At 32.5% G+C, this 7,570-nt stretch overlaps 1 long non-coding RNA gene across 1 annotated transcript; it reads left to right on the top strand.

Annotated features, from left to right (window-relative positions):
- The first annotated feature begins 442 nt into the window (after window positions 1-442).
- LOC147076571 (uncharacterized) lies at window positions 443-6,927 on the top strand. The gene is made up of 3 exons (XR_015069653.1): window positions 443-675; window positions 2,121-2,267; window positions 5,327-6,927. It is a non-coding gene; the product is annotated as an uncharacterized LOC147076571 (long non-coding RNA).
- Window positions 6,928-7,570: the final 643 nt, after the last annotated feature.

Here is a 7,570-nt window from a genome sequence, read left to right as displayed (position 1 = left end):
AGCTTTTTATTCTGGTTAGACAAGAATACGATGGCTGTGCCAACATGTTTGATCATAATATTATTATAGGTGGGGTTCAAAAAATAATATGGGATTTATAACAAAAGCTATGTTCTTTCATTGCGCAGGTCACCGTTAGCAAAATGTTTTATTTTATTTGTTTTTTTTTATGTGTAGAACTTGCTTCAATAAATAATATTCCTGTATTATATAATTATGATCAAAAAAAAGTTTTGAGCCAACGGTGGTGGTCTTGCACCGCCTTGCACCTCACTGCATGCCGGTGCCAATGTAGCCGATATAGGTCGGTACTGGATTATTTTTGTTAGGTCGGGTAAGGTTTTCATTCTAGAATAAAGTTTTATACAAATTGAGTTACTCTTTTGCGTATTGATTATAATATAATGGCAATACTATCAGCCAGTTTTGTCTATGGTAAAGCGCGTCTGTCACTGTCTGAATCTGTCAAAAGAATATCATCTGACACCTGCACTTTTGTGGTCTGCTGCGATAATCCAACGTACGCTTTCGATTCGAGAAATGGACGTGAAACCCAAACCGGATGAATTCGAATTTGATGCAGAATGGCAGGTGCCCTTAAACCATCAAATTAACCATGTGACCAATAATTATATAAAGCAAGAGATTGCCGACGGTTCCAGCATTGCTTTTGAGGTTAGTTTTATGAAGCTTATGTCTTTTATAGCGCCTGTACACGTCCATGGATTTACTTGCAGCAATAGTGGGTATTTTAAGTGCTGACTGTCTCTCCAATCTCATTCTTCAAGAATAAGCGAGACGCGATGTTGTCGTTTTATGGTAAGTACTATTAGTCATAAAAATCGGTTGTCATTAAAATGAGTCGCTGCGTGGCGTACATCGTTTTTTTTTGCCGGCAGGTTCGCAACTATCGTTCTACTGTGCAGGAGCAGCGAACAAATCCAACTGTCGCGTGAACATTCAGAAGCTTCCGAATATTTTTAATTCATGTATGCAATCTTGCAACTGCAGGATAGTACAACATGTTTACACGTCCTTTTTCTTGTTCTGGCCGTGATAATACGTACTGTCAGCAGTAAATCCATACTAGTCTAAACGGGTAGGTAGGTATTCAATGGTGTTTGTTTATGTTTGCGGACATTGTCATTAATTTCGCACACGTATTTATTGTCTTGTAGGCGTTGCAAAATAACGCGTACCTAGACTAACTATATTAAATGTATCCAAAGCCTTGTGTCTGCTTCGCGCAATCGATAGATACATATAATCATTTACATATACCTAACCAGTAACTAGTAAATAATCCAGTACCTATATCAGCTATTATCAAAATTCTAATAATAACAACTGAAATATTAGGTTAAAAAATATTTCAATTAATGTCAAAATATTATTATTAACTTTTAGAACTTTTTTGTATAGAAAAAAAGAATTCACAAGCCAATTATTTGTAATTCAATGAGGTACCTACATATTGGATTTATCTAAACTGCACTGATCCAATTCATCTGAATGCAGTAACCGATATTATTTGACAGATTCCAACCATTTGGTCAAGGCAGCTCTCGTGGTGCAGTGCGTAATGCACTGGTCTTCTACCCGGGAGCTCTGGGTTCGATACCTACCCGGTGAGGACACAATTTGTGATGTTTGTGATTGCTCAAAATTATTAACAACTACCTACCTTGTATGAAAAAGACATGGTTGTTATACAGTTGTATTACAGAAACATATATATATATATATTTGGTTAGCATTATTTAGAGTTTTAAGATAACAGTGTCCTATCTACAATAACATAGTTTTGAGATAAACGCAAATAAAGATTATAATACCATGTAATTCATTAAATAAAGCATACTTCTCTCAACTATACCTTGTATACGGATATATGTACAGCATCAAGTTTTATTTATAATTACGGCATTATCGAAACCGGACCTAAATCAAAACATGCATTTTTGTAGTTAGGCGCCTGTGATCCTAAGAAACCGTATTGCAGCTGGGAAATAATGCTTTCGCGATGAATATACTAATTATTATTATAAACCATATATAAGTGTGTGATATTCCATAAAGTAAGCTTGATTTAATAAAATGATAATATATTGTATTTTTAGAACCTTCAAACAAGAGACATGGTAAATATAAAATCGGAACCCGAATTTCAACGAGTGGACATCAAGAAAGAGTTTATTGAAGAGACGATTAATTATAAAGGTCCTCAACCAAGTTGTTCGTATTCCGAACATAGCCCAGTTAAACAGGTAATCCATTTATTTTAACCATGTTCGTACTTTACAATGTAGGTAGAAACATGAAGATATTGTGTTTCTTTCTCGTATCTAGTCTACCAGTACCAGTAAAATACTAGTAAAACTAACCAGTAAAATCAATCACAGAGAATAAGTAGAATAATTATAATTTAGTATAAAATATGTTATGGTCCTAATAACACCGGACACAAATAGCGTACCTAACTAATGAATCAAATTACATCAAATATTTGGTACCTACATCTGCAATGAACATAACGTCTATTCAAATCTAAACTATTGACGTACACCCCGGTCCCGGAATAATCTCAAAGGCATTTAATCTTCAACCGGTCCTGCCCTTAGACCGATTGAGAACCTTTGCTTAGCTAGCTCAATCTTATTTGGGAGAGGGTGGTCACCTAAAGTTCTTGTCCGACACTATATAAATGCACTGTGACAATATTATTTAACTTTTTATTGCTTAGAATCGTCACCTAGTAGTAGGTTGACGTCTAGGTCATTAATTATCTAATTGACCTTCAAATCAAATTTACTTTCGTAAATATTTAAGTAATCACCAATGACAGCTGATCTCCTGTCACTTGTCTTTGAATCAGATGTTTTCCGTAGAATACATCGCGGGTTATTGTTTTAAATAAAAAAAAATAACTTCTTCGATAATACTGATTTAATTGTTTATTTAAATTAATTTCAGTAAATAGATTTATTATAATATTCAAATGTTTATTAACAATTACACAATTTATTTTAGCTTCAAATAATTACTTAATTATTTTATAAACTTATTTTAGTTACTTAATTTTATTATATATGTATTTATTTTAATACTTATGTAATTACACACGTCACACATATTCATGAGGTGATAGTCAACGTCCTCTAGATTGAGGGTTATTGATTTTAGCACTTAAATCCTCGTAAGGGTACTGCAGACCGGTTGTCATACGCGGCTGATGATGAATGATGTCATCGTAAAGTGATGCAATTGTTTACATCAAACGCGGAATGATCGAGATAATTACAATTTCGTTACACTTTAAGTGCCTCTCGAATTCAATTCGTAGCAAGGGCTTTCTCACGGAAAACCAATAAATGCATTGAATGCACACTATTTACGCAGTTAAATCTCAGCTTTCTTCCCGAGTGAATATTTTCAACTTATTTTTGGCCGAGGCACCAACACGACCTTCCTCTACGGATTATACTTTCCCACTCCCAAAATAAAAATTTTAATTTAAGATCCTGGACGCTATCGGAAAAAATGACAACATTTCTGGCGAATCATAGTCCAGTTAAATGATGACATTCTTGTTTAATTTTATACTGATGCCCATTGGTCGAGAATGTCTTCGCATTCGACCAATTGAATGCTATAAAAATGTCATGCTACTAAAGATTTTAAATTGCCCAAAATAGATCAATTACGTTATTGATTTTATTTTCTGTCGCGCGGATTCAAAATATTACGTATATACATACGCAAAATGATTTTGTATAGTGCAAAGAAGATTATAGTTATACATTAACTTTAGTTTACAGCATTTAGCTATTGATATCATATTTACATGAAATGGTTTATGTTTAACCTTAAACTTTAGACTTCTCAATTACTTACATTTTACTTACAAGACCGTTTGGTCTAGCTGAAAGAAATCATCCATAGTTCACTCTGAGTGGCTGTGAGCTGCTCAGACTGTTCTATGGGACTCATTACATAATTGTTATAGCTTTGTTTAGAGGTAGGCCACGTATTTTCAAACGAAAATCGACATTTAAGGTCGGACTGAAAAGTTGTGACGTCACAAATTTATTGCAATAAATGCCAGCTGAAGACGTCCTTTTTATGGCCTTGTCACTATCCTAAACGCCAAATCATAAAATGTGCAGGAAAGCGAAATTTAGAAATTATGAACCTATACTTAATTCAATTTAGTTCTGTAATATCGAAATATTAAATCATTTTTTGTGTTTCAAATTACAATAAATTTTGTGGAATTTTTCCTAATTTCAAATTTATGAAAAATTCAAAACATTGGCAAATAATGTCACTTAGGATACTTAAGAAGTGGCATAAAAATAATTGTTTCTTAAATTCAATATAACCCTATGCATTTAGGTTTATACAGAAATGTTGGAAATTCCATAGAGAATCGATTAATGTCAAAAAACGTATTTCTAAAAATTGTCGTTTAGGATAGTTTTAAATTGAATAGACGATAATTGGTTATCGTTAAAAAAGAAAAATACATTGTTAGTATTCGTAAAAACATAAAGTTGGTAAATCGATAATTTCAAAATGGTTACTACTATACCAGAGTTGGTTGAATACATACACGTACTGATGCATAATATTAAATTCAAATCAAGTTATCAACTGTCAAATTTGTCTTTCGGTCGATTAAGTGAAATCGTTTCGTTCACCATGTCCATCTTTAGACGCGCGATTATAAATAAAACGGAAAATAGCCGTACACATGGCGTAATCATAAACAGTAACAATGGGCAAGCAAATCTACATACTGTCTCATTGTGCAATCTCATCTACTGTATCTACCAAAATTTAGTAGGTACATTCTTTTACTTAGTTAAGAGATAGGACGATGGTTGAGTTAAAACAATAGGTAATTCACGCTAAAGTAAACTACGTCCAACTCAAATTGATATTCTGAAGGATGCCAAACACACTTAGGTACATACAGAGTGAAATTAAAGAGCTGCTCTACAGTGTCCTTAAAATTCATTTAGAACATCCAGATCAGAATTTTTTTATGAAAAGTGAACCATAGGTACAGCGCATATCGAGATCTAATTATTGAAATTTGGATAAGAGCGAACAACTAACAGGATAACGACACCCACGTTCTCTATTATGAAAACGACATGTATCTTAAAACAAAGTTTTTAACATTATTTTCGCATCGTTTAGCTCAACTAGGAATCTGCGTAACTTCAGTAGATAATTATTAACATGCTGATGAAAGTTTAAACGATGGTTACGTTGTGTAGATCGTGTGGTGCTAATAATTATATTATATTTGTTTTTTTAGGATAACGCAGCAAATCTCAAATCGTCGGAAAAAGAGAAAATTGATGACATCATACAAATCGACAAACGAGATGTTAAAAAAGAACTCGAGGAATACAAGAAAAGTTTAAAAAAAACACGTGGCGCAATTAAACGTAATGTTACTAAATCAATACCCGAAAAAAATATATTCCACGAAATCACTTGTATGGATGTAAAACAATGTAAACGTAGTAAAAGCAATTTCTCTTGTCAAAGGCCATTTAAAAGCGTTGAATCTAATTATTCTAGTGACACGAAAAAAATTAAATTTCTGCATTCCGGAGAAAAGCCATTTAAATGTGATCAATGTGATTACTCTTGTAAAACATCTAGTGACATTAAACGACATAAAATGACACATACTGGTATGAAGCTATTTAAATGTGATCAATGTGATTACTCATGTGGAACATCTAGTCATTTAAAATTACATTTAATGACACATACTGGTATAAAGCTATTTAAATGTCAGCAATGTGATTACTCGTGTATAACATCTGGAAACATGAAATCACACAAGATGACTCATTCTAGTATAAAACCATTTAAATGTGATCAATGTGATTACTCATGTATAAAATCTGGTAACATGAGACGACATAAAATGACACATACTGGTATAAAGCCATTTAAATGTGATCAATGTGATTACTCATGTGGAACATCTAGTCATTTGAAATTACATTATATGACACATACTGGTATAAAGCCATTTAAATGTCAGCTATGTGATTACTCGTGTATAAGTTCTGGAAACATGAAATCACACAAGATGAGTCATTCTAGTATAAAACCATTTAAATGTGATCATTGTAATTATTCTTGTAAAACATCTAGTCGTATGAAATTACATATAAAGACGCATACTGGTATAAAGCCATTTAAATGTCAGCAGTGTGATTACTCTTGTATTACATCTGGAAACATGACATCACACAAAATGACTCATTCAAATGAGAAGCCATTTAAATGTGATCAATGTGATTACTCGTGTATAGCATCTGGAAACATGAAATCACACAAAATGACTCATTCAAATGAGAAGCCATTTAAATGTGATCGATGTGATTACTCTTGTATAACATCTGGAAACATGAAATCACACAAAATGACTCATTCAAATGAGAAACCATTTATATGTGATCAATGTGATTACTCGTGTATAATATCTGGAAACATGAAATCACACAAAATGACTCATTCAAATGAGAAACCATTTATATGTGATCAATGTGATTTCTCGTGTATAACATCTGGAAACATGAAATACCACAAAATGAGTCATTCTGATGAGAAGCCATTTAATTGTGATCAATGTGGTTACTCGTGTATAAAATCTAGTCGGATGAAGTCACACAAAATGACTCATTCTGATGAAAAGCCATTTAAATGTGATCAATGTGGTTACTCGTGTATAAAATCTAGTCGGATGAAGTCACACAAAACGACTCATTCTAGTGAAAAATAATTACGTGTTATGTTAAATGCAATAAGATCCTCTTGTATATCATCAGTTCACTGAATTTACCGAAAATATAGCGACAAAATTACTTATCCCGATGAAAAACCTCTTAAATTGTCAACGTTATTTTTCATTCAATCACACCTGGTCCCATGAAATCACACTAAATGATTTATCTTTGTGAAAGTCCATTTATTTACGGTGCATGCCATTACTCATGTATAAAATCTAGTTACACAAATTTACATAACATGACATGCTGGCGAAGACCCATTTAAATGTGGCAATTTAATTTGTTAAGTAAACTATTTTTTTTATTCTACTATGGGACACAAGATTTGAGAATGTAACTTTCTATATATTGAAATAAACATAATTTGAAAATACCTCATGCATGTATACACTAGAAAAATCATTTTCTACTAAAACCGATAGCCAACATTATATATAACGCAATTCGATAAGCCTTTTATGCAACAACCATTAGTTAAAATCGTCGTAATTATCTAAGATGCCCGTAGATTCATTGGAAAAGCATACTGGCGGGAATCCAGCAGATACAGATTCAAGTCCCGCGGGTGTCGTATTTTTTTGTTTGATAAATTATGAAATACATATACATAACAATGCACGAGTATGAACTAAATGCACATATTTACATGTAATTGTATTATCAATATGATTTTATAATATTATGTATTTACTGATATACCTATACAATTATTATACGAAAATAACTAATTAACGTGATAGATGAGCTTG

The sequence above is a fragment of the Rhyacophila brunnea genome, unplaced genomic scaffold (genome assembly GCF_057557595.1).
Source record: "Rhyacophila brunnea isolate RB1 unplaced genomic scaffold, BYU_Rbru_1.0 scaffold_13, whole genome shotgun sequence".
In the NCBI taxonomy this organism is placed as follows: Eukaryota; Metazoa; Arthropoda; class Insecta; order Trichoptera; family Rhyacophilidae; genus Rhyacophila; species Rhyacophila brunnea.
This window is presented reverse-complemented; position numbering and strand designations above follow the sequence as displayed.